This window comes from Melozone crissalis, unplaced genomic scaffold (assembly GCF_028551555.1).
Source record: "Melozone crissalis strain CALT ecotype California unplaced genomic scaffold, PUWL_Pcris_2 ptg000027l_1, whole genome shotgun sequence".
In the NCBI taxonomy this organism is placed as follows: domain Eukaryota; kingdom Metazoa; phylum Chordata; class Aves; order Passeriformes; family Passerellidae; genus Melozone; species Melozone crissalis.
This window is the reverse complement of record NW_026535805.1, coordinates 62214231-62228167: the sequence shown is the minus strand read 5'-3', so window position 1 is coordinate 62228167 and position 13937 is coordinate 62214231.

Sequence of the window (13937 nt, the reverse complement as noted above, 5' to 3'; positions counted from 1 at the left end):
TTCCTCGACCTGCAAGCCAAACTTTCTACAGGGTGGGTTAAATACCAACACTGTACTCAGAAGAGGACTTCAGGAAAAAGCCCTTGTTAGTCAGTATGTCCCTTGTTAGTCAGCATGTCACTGCAAAACACATACATAAGACCATATTCCCCACAAAGCTATAAAGTAGCAAAGTGAAAACTACTGCTGATTTAAAGCAAGAATCCCCATCTTCCTAAAGCTAGTTTTCCTCTAGGAAACACTTCCCATAAAACACAGAGACTCAGGACATTTGGGTTTTTAACAGGGACAATCAGATTGGTTCAGCTTTGAACCTCTTGTGTGAGATATTCACTTAGATTTTCAAAGGAACAGGTTGATTTGAAAGCAGAATTAGACACTTCATATGTAATGATCCAGTTATCACCTAAGACTGGTTTTCAAAAATTGGATATGAACTGGCCACAGGACGTGGTTAAAAGGAAGTTCAGAGAAAGAGAGCATGTGAAAGCTACAGCCAAAATACATATGGCCTAATTTAAAAACAGGATTAAAGGAAATTCACAAAGTCATTTTGCTGCCAGATGTAATTAGTATGTTTAATATGTGAGATCACCTGAATCTACTTCTACTTGTTTTGTGTCCCATTAGGAGTTTCACAGGAGCAGTAATATGATTGAATGGCCCCTGTGAGGGATGAAGCTTAGGCTGCTTTGAAACAAATTGAATTAATTTGAAATGATTCTTTCCAGGTATGACATTCTTGGAAACAGATGTGGGGATAAGAAGGGAGGGCATCAAAAGTCCAGATATATAGACCTAAAGCTGTACCCACCTTTCTGTATAAACATCGGCAATTTTTTAAACATTTCCAGAAATATTGTAATGCTTGAAAGCCTGTTCACATAAGATTACAATTGATGATACTCCACAGAATTAGGTTACCATTTGAGATACTACAGTGACAAGGCTCCTCACATAAATTTTCCATCTCTATCACTTCTCTAAAATGTGAAAATTATGGGGATTGGATCATGCAACCTTTTTTTTGTAGGATGTTAAATGAGTAAATTTATACCCAGACATTTCATGGTGAGTGAAACAGGCCAGATTCCAGTTCACTGGCTGAGATAAGGCCATCATGAAGGAAAGGGAGCCTCATTTTGAGTGGCATTCACAGCCTTTCCACTAGATTTCACTATTGTTGATTGATTTTACATGGAAGTCACTCAGGGGTTTACTGCTGAGTAGCAGAGTAAACTCCTAAATAGGATAGAGCAGATTCATACTGTTTCCCAAACAAATGGGATCATAAACACTTTAAATAGTACAGTTACACAGCTAAAATACTATATACCAGCAGAGGAGGTGGAGGTAAGGGCAATAAGGATAGTATCAGGAGAAAAAAATGTTCTGAGACTCAGAACATCTAAAATTTACACCCAACTCTGTAAGCTACAAGTGCTCAGCTTGTCTGAAAACAAGCCCATGCATATGCATTCTCATTTTAACCTACAAAAACATTTCAAAATCCAGGCCCTGATCTGGCAAGATGCTGAATGTTTTCCCTTTTCATCAGACAAGCCTCTAAAAGAGATATTGAAGCGTGCATACTGTAGGAGCCGAAGCGCAGCCACAAAGGCTAATTTACCCAGCCAAAAAGCAGTCATTGCTGCCACTGCTATGCAGACATACCCACTGCCTTCAGCAAAACTTTAGTGAAGACTGAGGGCACTTGTCACTTCACAGGGAGCACTCAGTGTCTTCCAGGCTCACATTGGGTCTACATATGGATGAGCCGAATATTTTTCACTACAAACACTCTTCCCCTTCCAGGCCTCCTTCGCTTTCAGTTCTGAAGGGTGAATTCATTGAAAACATCTGCACTACTAGAAACATTCTGTGCTTTTTCCAAACCTCATCCCCATGGTGGCTCTGTAGTAATGGAGAATAGACAGAGCTGCATAACACAAGCCTGCAAGCAATGAACTGCTGTAGGGAGAGGATACCAAATGCTGGAGCTCTGCCTCTACTACCTAGCCACTACCTGGACTCTCCTCACCTTCTGCCCTCTGCCATACAGCCAAAAGGTTTCCCCCTCTGCCATACAGCCAAAAGGCTTCCACAGCAACTGGCACATGGCACCACACCACCCTTACCTCCATAATACAGAACACTGCTTAAACAAATCACACTCAGCAGTGTGTCGTGTTACCTTCTGCACACCTAGGAGTTGCTGCATGCTTCCCTTGGTATCAAGGCCAGTTCTGGAATTGGTTTTTGGATATTTTACATAATTTCTATCTCTCCCTGTCTTTTATAATTTTTCCAATTTTCTGTACCTTTTCAGACTTGCAGCACTAAAGAAAGGGCTTTGTAACTATGTCACAACAGCACAGTAGAGGCATAAATGGGACTGATCCTGTGTCATTCACAAGCAGCAGCAATGAACTGGGCTAAGACTGCAAGAGCATGTTTATGGCAGCAAACTTTAATGAGCCACATGAAATCTTCAAACAAGGGAAAGGAAAAGCTCTATTTTTGTTTGGGGAATAAGGGATGTGGACCAGCCTTCAGCAGGCCTACCAGGAAGGCATGTGTAAGGGCTTGCGTGGCCATCTGTTTCTCCTCCTTATCAGCACTCCAATGCCAGCTGCCTCTGTGGCTGAGCCGTCCCACGAGCAGGTCCCCTGCCCGGTGCTGTGCTGCCTCTGTCTACTCCTCGCTAATCCCACACAGCTCCATGAGCTGCTTCCTACCAGCCCTATTTGGCCCCACCCCGCTGCGAACCCCATATAAATCACAGGGGGGAAGCTCTGGCGTCTCCCCAGTGGTGCCTGCTCCCAATGCTGCTCCTTTCCTGAGCACACGGGTCGGTGCTGCGCCCGCTTTACTTCCCGTGCTCTCCAGCCTGCTGAACCTCCATTTCCTGCAGTGCCATACAAGTGTGGTCCAAGCCCGAACAACCATGGGATTTATGGTTGCTGACCTAGCACCCACATCCCAGCGCTGCCGTGCCCAAACTGCAATTAAAGCTGCAAAGGCAGCCCAGAAGTAGATACCCCGGATAGACAGGCAAGATAAGAACCTAATAGCAGATAGACAGGCTGATAGGCGAGTTTGAAAGCTGCAGCCACCTGGGAGCCACGCTCGGTGATGCAATGCAGCAGTGGCAGTTGCCAAAGCCGCTCTGACAGCCGAGGCCAAGGGTGGGCAGGGCGCCCGCAGGGGCCGGCGAGGGGAGCCGGGTCCATCTGCGCCGAGGTGTGAAAGCAGCAGAGCCGCGGCCAGGCTCCCTTTGGGGCGTCTCGCAGCGCAGCGCTCCGCTAAGCCTTGTGCTCAGAGACCGTGAACAACCGGGATTGAAAAAATATGTGTAACCTGGCTAAAGGACAGCAAGCTGCTGGGGGAATGCAAGGGGAAGGCAGGAGAGCGTGGTAGGCTGTGGATATCTGGAGGATACTGACCCCAGCAAGGGTGCGGAGGCCAAGTAAAAGAGCAAGAAATCATCCAGGATACTAAGGTTTGCATTAGTGTTCCCTGAATGAAATACTGGATGAAATTAGGAGAAGAACAATGAAACCCAGCCAGGCAGGACGGGCTGACAGATGCACTGGCACTACATCTCCCTTGCATTCCAGGACCTCCGTGAGCAGGGTAACAGGGGAAGGCATGGGAGTGGCTCCCACAGCTCACCCAAGGCACAGCAGCCAGACCTGGCCTTCTCAATTCACTTGCAAAGGTGGAGAGGATCCATCTCTATTGTAATGTCTTTCAGCCCAGGAGGCATGGTCACAGACCAACCATGAACACAATTCAGAACAAAACAATGATGCCACTCCCCAAAGAATTACCCGTTGATCTAAGTGTACGAGAAGTAACAGCAACTGAATGTAGTGTCTCCACCAGGGACTTAGAAATTCACAGTGAGTTGCCACAGCACTTTCACTAGCTTTTCAGCCTTCTCTTTAGCTTTACTGCTTTCCAGCCAACAAATTAGTCTATACAAAAGCCAACATTGAATGCAATTTTCACTTTAACCTACATGTTGAACTTCAATGTCTTCAGTGAACCCAGGGTTAGAGAAGGACTGATGTAGTTTGCAGGATGGGTTTATCTGCCCCAGATGAACACAGACTGTTGTTATTATAAGTATAATAATAACAACTTCACAATTTAACTGTTTGTCTCCAAGTACAACAGCTATTTCCTGCTAGTACCCAAATACTGCTACCACTACAGCAGGAGGTGCCTTTGTCACAGACCTCCACATCAAGATTAAGGATGGTGCAGGACTGACAACTGAATTACAGTGGAAGCACTTGCTCTTGCATCAGTGTTGAAGGATCTAGAAGGGCAAAACAGCAAAGGTCACACCATTATCACCAACACTGGCTTCCACAACTTCCCTTCCCTGGGCTGTCAACTGAACTAGTTATTACAAACTTCTGACTACCTCTTGGAGAATAGTCAATAGTCCGTACAGCTTATTTCTTATTTTACTTTTAAGTGGTGATTTGTATTAAAAAATAGAGTATGATCCAGGTGTCCTTGTGCTAGGGGCTGCAAAAAGTTTTTCGAGAATTTTTTTGCAAAGGGAACCTAAAAGCTAAAAACAAAAATATTTAGGGAAAAAATGTAATGGAGAGGAGATGTTCTACCACTGTATCAAACCCAAATTCCTATTGAAAAACACGTTTTCACTTGAAGAAGTGATTACAGAGTCTATTGGAGTTTCTGTGGATTTTACTGAGGCTGAGCACTCCAAATATTAATTATTTGAAACAGACAGGCTAAAACTTCCTGATCAAACACCCTAAACAATGTAAAAATGTGGATTTGAGTGAGATATGAATTCTGACTGGATGCAGTCCCATGAAGGTCAATCCCATGTCATACAGTACAAAGCATAACTATAAGATTAAAGAGAACTGAAAAATAAATCCTTGTTCTGCTTTGGTAATTTTCATTTACAGAGATGCAAAGTACAAATATTTATAAACAATATTCTTACAGGAATTGGAGGGTATTCTTCCTTTTCAAATAATTATTATTTAAAGAATGTTGAGCTCACTTAAAATGCAGTGCAACATGTGAGTATGCTTAGCTTTGTTGGAGAAAATAAATATTATTAAAAATAAAATTTGCATTGGAAAACCTCTGCCACTAATCCCAACCAATCCGCCTGGCAAGCTTGAAGGCAAACACGCAAGAAAGTCTCAGATAGTGCAATGATGCAAGATGCAGAAGAATCTGCTTGCTTGGGTGAGATAGAAGATCATCATTTAACACCACTAAGACAACATCTCCAGGCTCTTTTATTTCGGTACTGAGCTAACCTGACTCTGTTTAGCTCACAAAGTGTGTTGGGACCAGATGATGATGAAGTCAGAGGCAAGATAACTGGAGATTAAACTTTACAGATATTTCTGTTCCTAAAATTACTTCCCTTTCTATCCTCTGCTAGTGGCTCTGGCTCACAAGTTTCTTATTCCTTCTTAATAAAGTTAAAAACAATACAACCAGCTGAGGATCAGATCCTAAACTTTTGTTACTCCATTAGAGGTGGTTTGAAAGCCTCCTGAAGGTCAGCAAGAGGTGCATGGAGCACGCTGTGACCTAGTGTTAAAAGGAAGAAATTCCAGTCCCAGTTTCTTCAGCCACCTTAAGTTCAGAGACACAGAAGAAATCAGACACCTGCAAAATGCAAATGAGGAAGGGGATGTGATGGACTGCAGGGCATAGGTAGTTACTCAACAGTATAAACAATAAGTAAGAAGAGCTTATAAGAACAGCAGTGGAAGGGGTCCTTTAGAAGTGCAAGGAAATGCAGCTACAAACCCACAGAGCTATCAGTGCTGTCTGCATGCTTCTATGGTGAGTGTTATTTTGAGGAGGTGAGGAATGCAAGGCAGGGGGTCTGTGGTCTATGGTTTGTTTTCCCATCAATACATATGTCTGACTTCGAGTAAAAGATTAACGAGACAGCTAGCAAATGTCCTCGGAGACAAATGGGCAAAAGGCTGTTTGTACATGTCAGTTGAGGGAGGGCTCACTCTCGTCTCTCAGTCTCTGAATGAATCTGCTAGCATGCACACCTGCACAAGGAAGACTTCCTTGAAAAGGTAACCCTTTCCTCTGCAGAGCACATGAGCATGTCAGCATGCAGCTTACCTTACACGTACATTCTTTCAGTCAATGTGGTTTGGAAAGAACCTTCCACCTACTTTTTTTCTGCATGTGACGTACATTACTGTATGTTACAGAAAAGCCCCAGGTAAAGTAAATGGAAACTCTATCCAGCAGCTATGCACCTGGTGTTTTTGCATTTCCCAACAGATATTACAGTTGCTGGAATGATGTGTGAATCTTCTACAACACCTCCTATTGACAATTTATTTTAGGTGTGGCATGAGAGAGATCGGAGATATTGATACTAATGACCCCCAGCCTGTTGCTAAAAACAAGGAAGAAAGGAAGTGAAGGAATTTATAGTTTAAAAAAAAAAAGAAAAAAACCAATGCCAAACTATAAAACCCCACAAATATTTACATTCTGCTGCTTTTGACAGTAACCATTCTATTACAGACCAAAAACACAGCAAAAGGGCATGCTGACACTTTAATATTTCCAGGATAGTCATGGTGATGGGAAGAACAATTGGACTACCACTAAAGCTCACCTTTTCTAGGTATCAAAAACTCTGTTGTGTTTTCCTGACCTGTTGTCAATCTGTGCTGCTGGTGATCCCTCAAAGTTGATGGTGTAATGGTGTTGGCCTGAGTCCCACTGCAAGGAATGCAGTGGCGCCCAGTCAACCACCAGTACTAACCACAATCTCCCTGCAGATCTTAACTAACCTGGCAGCTCAGCTTTGTGTTGTAATGCCACAAAAAATGGGAGTGCCTTTTCCTTTCCTTACTATCCTCTTTTTTTGGTCTTTTTTGCTCTTTTCTGGAAAAGTCTGAGGGATTTAAGCAGATTCCCTAAGGAGAGAAGTGACCCACCACTTGTAACACTGTCACAACCTTCAACACCTCTTATGTTCTGATTTGTGCTTTACCTGGAACCTGTCAAGGGTGAGTCACATTCATTTCCTCTATGCCATGATAGGGAGGAATGCTGATATGTGGGAACTGACAAAGAAGCATGAGGGAGCCTATGTTCACCTCTTAAACCTGACGAAATTTGCTGGTGAATCACAGGGTAAGAACTTGACCTCACCCATGAAATTCTGTGAAGATTAAAAGAACTTCCTTGTACCTCCTTGCTGTGCCTCTGACTACCAGATTTATTGTCTGGAGACAAGCAGTTAAACCACCTCACTAAGCTCAAGGAGAATGAGTTCAAGTCTTGTCAACTGCCATCTCTGACAAGCCAGCTCAAAATAACACAAGCTATCCCTTTTGATGAGTCAAGAACAACCAGTTCCCTCTATTGAACACATCAGACAGATGTGGTTGGCTGAGGAAAAGAATATACTGAACCATCCCAGGCCCTTTCATATCAGTGACATCGGATATATTTTGGTGTGAGAAGTTTGGAGCTCTGAATGAGAAGGTGATGTTGCAGGAAATTAGTACTCAAGCAATGTTTTTATCTCACTTAAGTCTGACAGCATGCAAGCAAGCACATGCAGCATCCAAAAAAGCTGAGAAATGTTAGAAAACTATAAGACCATCTACAGCTACTCCTAAAAAGCAGGAAAGGAAACACTATGAAATGAGCATGCTGTGTTATGAACCAAACAGCCTTCTGTAGGCAAGGTCCTTAGTCACCTGGGGATTAAAATGATTCTAATACTTGAGCTTTATTAGCACTCCTGACTGCAGCTCTTGAACAGAGGATCTGGGCCATAGTCACTGCCAGGGTGCTGTGTCCCTCCTCCCTGAGTGCTGCCAGAATGCAGGAAATAAGACATATGTTGGTCCATCCTGTACTGTGCTCTTACTTCTATTTTTTTCCTTCTTTGCAGCTGCAAAATACAACTGAGCAAGTTAAATTCCACTTCCCTTGAACACGGAAGCCAGCAGTGCATTTTGTCACATGGTCACATCAGCAGACCACAACAACAAGCGCAGTCACCTGGTGAAACATTCCACACAGATATTTGGAAGGAAAATTTCCTTCGGGCAGGTGACACCGGACATCTGGCAGTCCTCTACTTCTGTTCTGAGAGCAACACCCACGTTGTAGGGCACGCTGCCAGAAGCTGCACCCACCTGGGATGTCGCCAGCCCAAGATGAAAGGGAGCACCAAATCCAGAAGGGATGATTAGCATTCACTGATGTTGTTCAGGACACAAGTACCTGGGAACATGCTAGTTCCCCTTAGGTGTTTGGTACTGCATGGAAAAGTCAGGGAACTAAAAGTTAATCAGGTCAGAGCCAGGCTTGCATATGCTTTCTCCACAGGAATTACAAACTATTTGCCAAATATTCAGATTGGGTAATTGCTACCCGGACTACTAAGGATATGAAGCCCAAAAGAAGATAATTGCTCAGAGGTTCTGATAGATTGCATCACTCTCTGCCAAAGTATATGACAGAATGAGAATTAATCAACACATAATGTAAGGATACAAGCCTATGCATACAGCAGAGCTGGACCCATCATGGCTGGCTGAAGCAGAAAAAACATTAACCCCCAGACTGCTCATAGGAAAGCAATAATATGATCCTGAACTCCAGAAGCATTTGTGGAATCCAGAGATTCCCTGAAATAACCTTCCCTTTCTTAGGACACGGGACAAGCATTTATCCCTGCTCTCTCTAAAATGTAAATTCGACCAAAGCTAATTTTACCCCAGTGTCTAGCTATGAGCTCATGGTTCTACCAGCATACAAGTTTAGTCTCACACTGCCACATATTTTATGACCGAATGCAACTTGGAGCAGAGCCTGTACTGTCCATCAAGGGTGCTGCTGTGTGATTGAGAAAAAAAAATCTGTCATCCATTGTATTTAACTATAAAGCTTTGATGAAAATCAGGCTACTTCTAACAAAAATCTTTAGGTACTAGTAAGGTTAGGAAGAAGAAAAACTAGGCGTCCAAAATACTACAACCTAATTGCATGTGAGAGAATGAGATTCCTGAAGCATTTCAGAGGTACATTTCCTCTATGCAACCAAACAGCAATATAATCCAGAGAAGAGAACAGATATTTATTCAAAGTTTCCCTATTCCAGTCACTCATGCATACAGTGCTGACTCAGGAGCAAACATTAAAAAGCAGGAGCCATGTGGGAACTTAGAAATCTAATTGTACATCTCCCAAGGGGAATCATTACAGCAGTGTCAAACAGGCCTTAAGCAGGAGGAATGAATGGGTGGGGGAGATCTGACAGCAGGGAAACAGTGCTGGCAGAAAAGGCCCCCAGAACAACAGGTACAATCGACAGCACAGCCTTTGGACCGAGGCTTTTAAGGAGAAAACTGATAGCCCATATTAAAAGTAAATAAGGAAGACATGATACAGATATAATAAGGAGAGAAAGCACATTAAAATATCCAGTGCAGGCCCCACTCCTGTGTGCCATTAGGAGATTATCCTCCTCCTTGTTCTCTTAGGTTTATAACTGAAATAGTTAATTTTAGACATGACTGCAAACAAGCAAATAAACTCAAAACTACATCTCTAAGAAAACTGGAAGATGGTAACATTATTAGGGCTTATTCAAGGTATGACACCTAGCCATAGATGAAATACTGATTAAAGGTTGAATTCAGTGCCTTCAGAAAATTACTATTCCATACAACAAGGGTGTTTGGCCTAATTGTGTAACATGGTATTATTTTACTATGCATAGTAGTAAAATAGCCCAAAATGTTGGTTTAAAAAGGCCACAGAGCTTTAGTGATGGGCTGAAACTTAGGAAAGGCATGGGTGTATTAATATTTGACTTCAGAAAAAATGCAAATCACCTCAATAACACAGTGTTTGTGTTCTGTATGAGATAATGGATAGTCAACAACCTTTCTTTCACTGTTGGGTGGATCATCAAATTAGTGTCTAAATGAAGGATTTGATTAATCTGTATTAAATAATTTGTCAATACAAGTAAAATTGCAAATTTAACATAATCACATTTCTGGGGGGGGAGGGGGCGTGTTGGGATTTTTTTTCTCTCATTGCCATTAAGAATAGGGATTTTTACCAATGCCCAAGTCACAGCTCCCTTAAACTGGGAGGTTTCCAAAATTCTGATTGTGTACCATGACTCTCTCTCCTACATATAAAAAAATGCTTATCTATTGTGAAAACATCTTTTTTCTTGAGACAGGAACTATAAATTCCGCTCCTCCCATTCACACCAAAAAGAACATTACTCCCTAAACAGCACCACTTAATCCAAAACAAACAGCAAGATATCTAAAATATTCTTTAGTTTACTCAGGGATGTAAGACACAAGAGACAGAGTACCTCCTTCTTGGAACAAAGGAAGGAGAGAGGGTGGATTCAAAAGGGCTGTAATCAAAAGGGTCTAACTCATCTGCAAGTACCATGGTCAAATTTATGAGTGTTTCCACAGAAAAAAAAATGTGTCAGAAGGACGTCCTGGGTTGGAATGCAGTAGAATTGATTCCCATAAGCCCAAGAATGTTGCTGGTTTTCATGATAGAGCTGTTAATCTTATAATGAAATAACTTTTGAATATATTTTGCACTCAGTGATGAGCTCTACTAGCAGTGACCTCAGTGTGAGCAGCCCTCCCCAGTAACAGGGCTGTGGAAATATTGCTGGAGGCAGGTCTTGCGTTGCTTTCTTTTGTCTCTCCACTTAAGCTTTGCAGAAAGATACTACCAGAAGCACAGAAAGGCCATAAAACTGAAAACATCATTTTAAATCAAAAGGCTTTTAGTGGTTGTCTTAAAGGGGCTATCTGTGCTCCCAACAGTGACTATAGCAATTACATGATGAAAACATCTATGCAGGTGCATAATTTAAAAAGAGAAAGGACATCCTCCCCCTTTAGGAGAGGCCAGGCTTTATATTTCAGTAGTAACCAAGGAGAAAAAAATGAGGACAGAGTGAAAGGAGGAGTGGAGCAGGATAGAAAAAAAAGATGAGATGAGGGAAAAGAATGGCCAGCAGAAAAAACAGCAGGGAAGGAGGATGAAAGAGAAGGATGACATCTGACTTGGACAAGGGGTGAACCACAAACCTAGTCATTGCCAGTGTCCAGGACAAAAATAACTCGTTTGTCCAGCAGCAGCAGGGCAGCTGGCAGTGCAGCAGGACAGCCTCCCCCCTGCACTGCTCTGCCCAGCACACTCCCAGATCTGCCCCTTTCCCTGTGCTCTGTGGCAAAACTCAGCGTGCTCTCGCAGTCCCTGTGGTTGTGGTTAGGAAACTGCTGCATGATGGATCTCAATAGAAAAAGTATTTTAATACAAGAAAAACAGGAAACTCGAGCACGTTTTGAGTGTAATTCAATTTCAGTTCCGTGATTCCTTTATTTTCTATGGACAAAAGGCGTGTAACAAAATTATGAACTGGGACGTGAAGAAAACAGAACTGTGCACATGACAGATAAAACTGGCTCATTATGTGAAAACTGAAGCCATGCAAAATAAAAATGCAGAGCAGATTAGAGCACCTCTCATCCAAAAACCAGTTAGGACCAGTCAAGCACATCCCAGCACCTGGACAGAGTTTGAGCAGAACATATATGAACTGGCACAGGTCACAGTTTCACAAGAGGAGACCAGGTTGTGAAGAAATGCAAATATTCTTTCTTCATTTTAAGCTGAAAGCAACCTCTGCTTTGGGAATCTTCAGAGACAAAGTACAAGGTACCAGTTCAATGTCAGCTGCCTCACACTCTCTTTGCAATATCATCAGTGCATTTTAGTGCTAATGTACTAAAGCATGACACTAGCTAAAGATAACCACATTCTATTGAGAAACATAACAATTGAAATAATGGAATAAGCACTTCATGCAATTTGCTAGGAATGTAGTTTGGACACCAACAGCCAAAACAAACTAAAATGGCAAATGCAAGGACTCTATTTTGAAAAGATCTGCAAACAGACTCAGCAGCTTTACAGGGGGTCATATTTTCCACAAGGATAAACTGTCCTTGAACAATATTTTCAGTGTTCTGGGTATTAACCTGCTTTCTTTTCATATGGATTGTTCTCACCTACACTCCTTTTCCTTGAACAAATATTTACTGTGACCAATAAAATTCTGCTCTCCATTTACGAGTTAAATGGCATCGCATTCCCACATGCTGCTTTATATACGTGAGCTTTATATACATTGAGCATACGTGCCCACAGAAAATGACATCTCCCAACTACGTCTGATGGAATTATTTTTAAGCAATCATATTCACTGTAGATTTCAGTCCTGATTCATCAATACATTTAATTCACTGTGGTATTAGATCTGTGAGCAGGAGGAATGAAACATGCAGCTGAAGGAAGAAGGTGACATATTTCAGCAGCGATAAAGCATTTCTGTGAGTATGTGAGAGCGATGCCTGATGCATTGCTCATAAGCATGAGAGTAAACACATCATCTGCACAGGGAACTAGTGACATGTCTAATTTCAAGAAAGCAACAAAAATATTTTTAGCAAATTATTCATACACTTCTAAATGTGTTCAAGGGTTTTACCATGTTGGAATTAAAGTGGACAAATTACAGCCTGCAAGATGCCAACAGTCTGTAGGTGATAAGCATGCTGGACTACTACCTACTACTGTTATTCATTTATTCTTCACCTATTTGCTGCTGATTGTCTTGAAAATTTCAGTAAGCAAGTCAGAAATTGAAAGAATCCTTAGATGTGAACCACAAACATCCAGCACAAACTATGTATGAAGAAAAAGGGTGAGAATTTCACAGGTTAACACATATAAACACATAATCTAAGCCTTTTCTTTTCTACCCAGGGGACAGACCCTCAGCACACCGGAGCCCACCAGCGTCTGTACTGTGTTTATATAGCTTTGGGGAAGTCAGGGACTGTGCTCCACATGCAGGTCCTTTTTGCTGAATTCCCCTCCAGGGGCGCAGGGGTGAAGAGGAACACATCTCTCATGAACACCTGCAACCAGCAGTTCCTTCCTCAGACACTTAAATAGATTTTCCTCACACTACAGTAAAACGAGATACTGGCTGTTCCCCTTCATATACCCCTAAATATAAACAGTTGTACTAACCAGAAAGAAGGTGAGAGCTGCAGCAGGTTAATCTGGGATGTAAAAGTAGAGCTATGCTGGACTTGGGTTTAATTTGAAAATCCCAGTTTCTCTGCAGTGCCCCTCAAAATAGGCTTAGGTTCAGACTGCATAGCATGCCTAAGCTCTATCATAAGCACACTCATATACCTCATTTCCTCATTTAGAACTGTTCCTGGGCTTACAGATCTCTCTGAAGTCTTCTGAGACTAGTGGTATCTGACAAAGTTCAGTACTGCACCCAGTGTTGTTTGACTTAATAATCAATGACCTGGATGAAGGGGCAGAAGGTTCCTCAGCAAGTTCCCTGATGACACAAAGCTGGAAGGAGCAGCCAGCACCCCAGGGGCCGTGCAGCCCTTCAGAAGGAACTCAATGGGTTTGAGAGAGGGGCAGGGAAGAATTGTCTGAAATTCAACAAAGGCCAGTGCAGAGTGGGTGCACCTGTGGAGGAATAACCCCAGGCACCAGCACAGGCTGGGGCTGGCCTGCTGGGATGCAGATGCCAAGAGGATGGACCAGGCTCTTCTCAGGAATAGAACAAGAGGCAAAGGGCAGCAAGTGATGTACAGGAAATTCCCCTTCAATATGAGGAAGAACTTCTTTAGTGTGCAGGTGACTGAGCACTGGAACAGGTTGTCCAGAGAGGTTATGGAGTCTCCCTCACTGGACATATGCAAGAACTGTCTGGATGCAATTCTGTGCAGTGTGCTCTGGGATGGCACAAGATTTAGCAGGGAGGTTGGACCTGATGACAAACT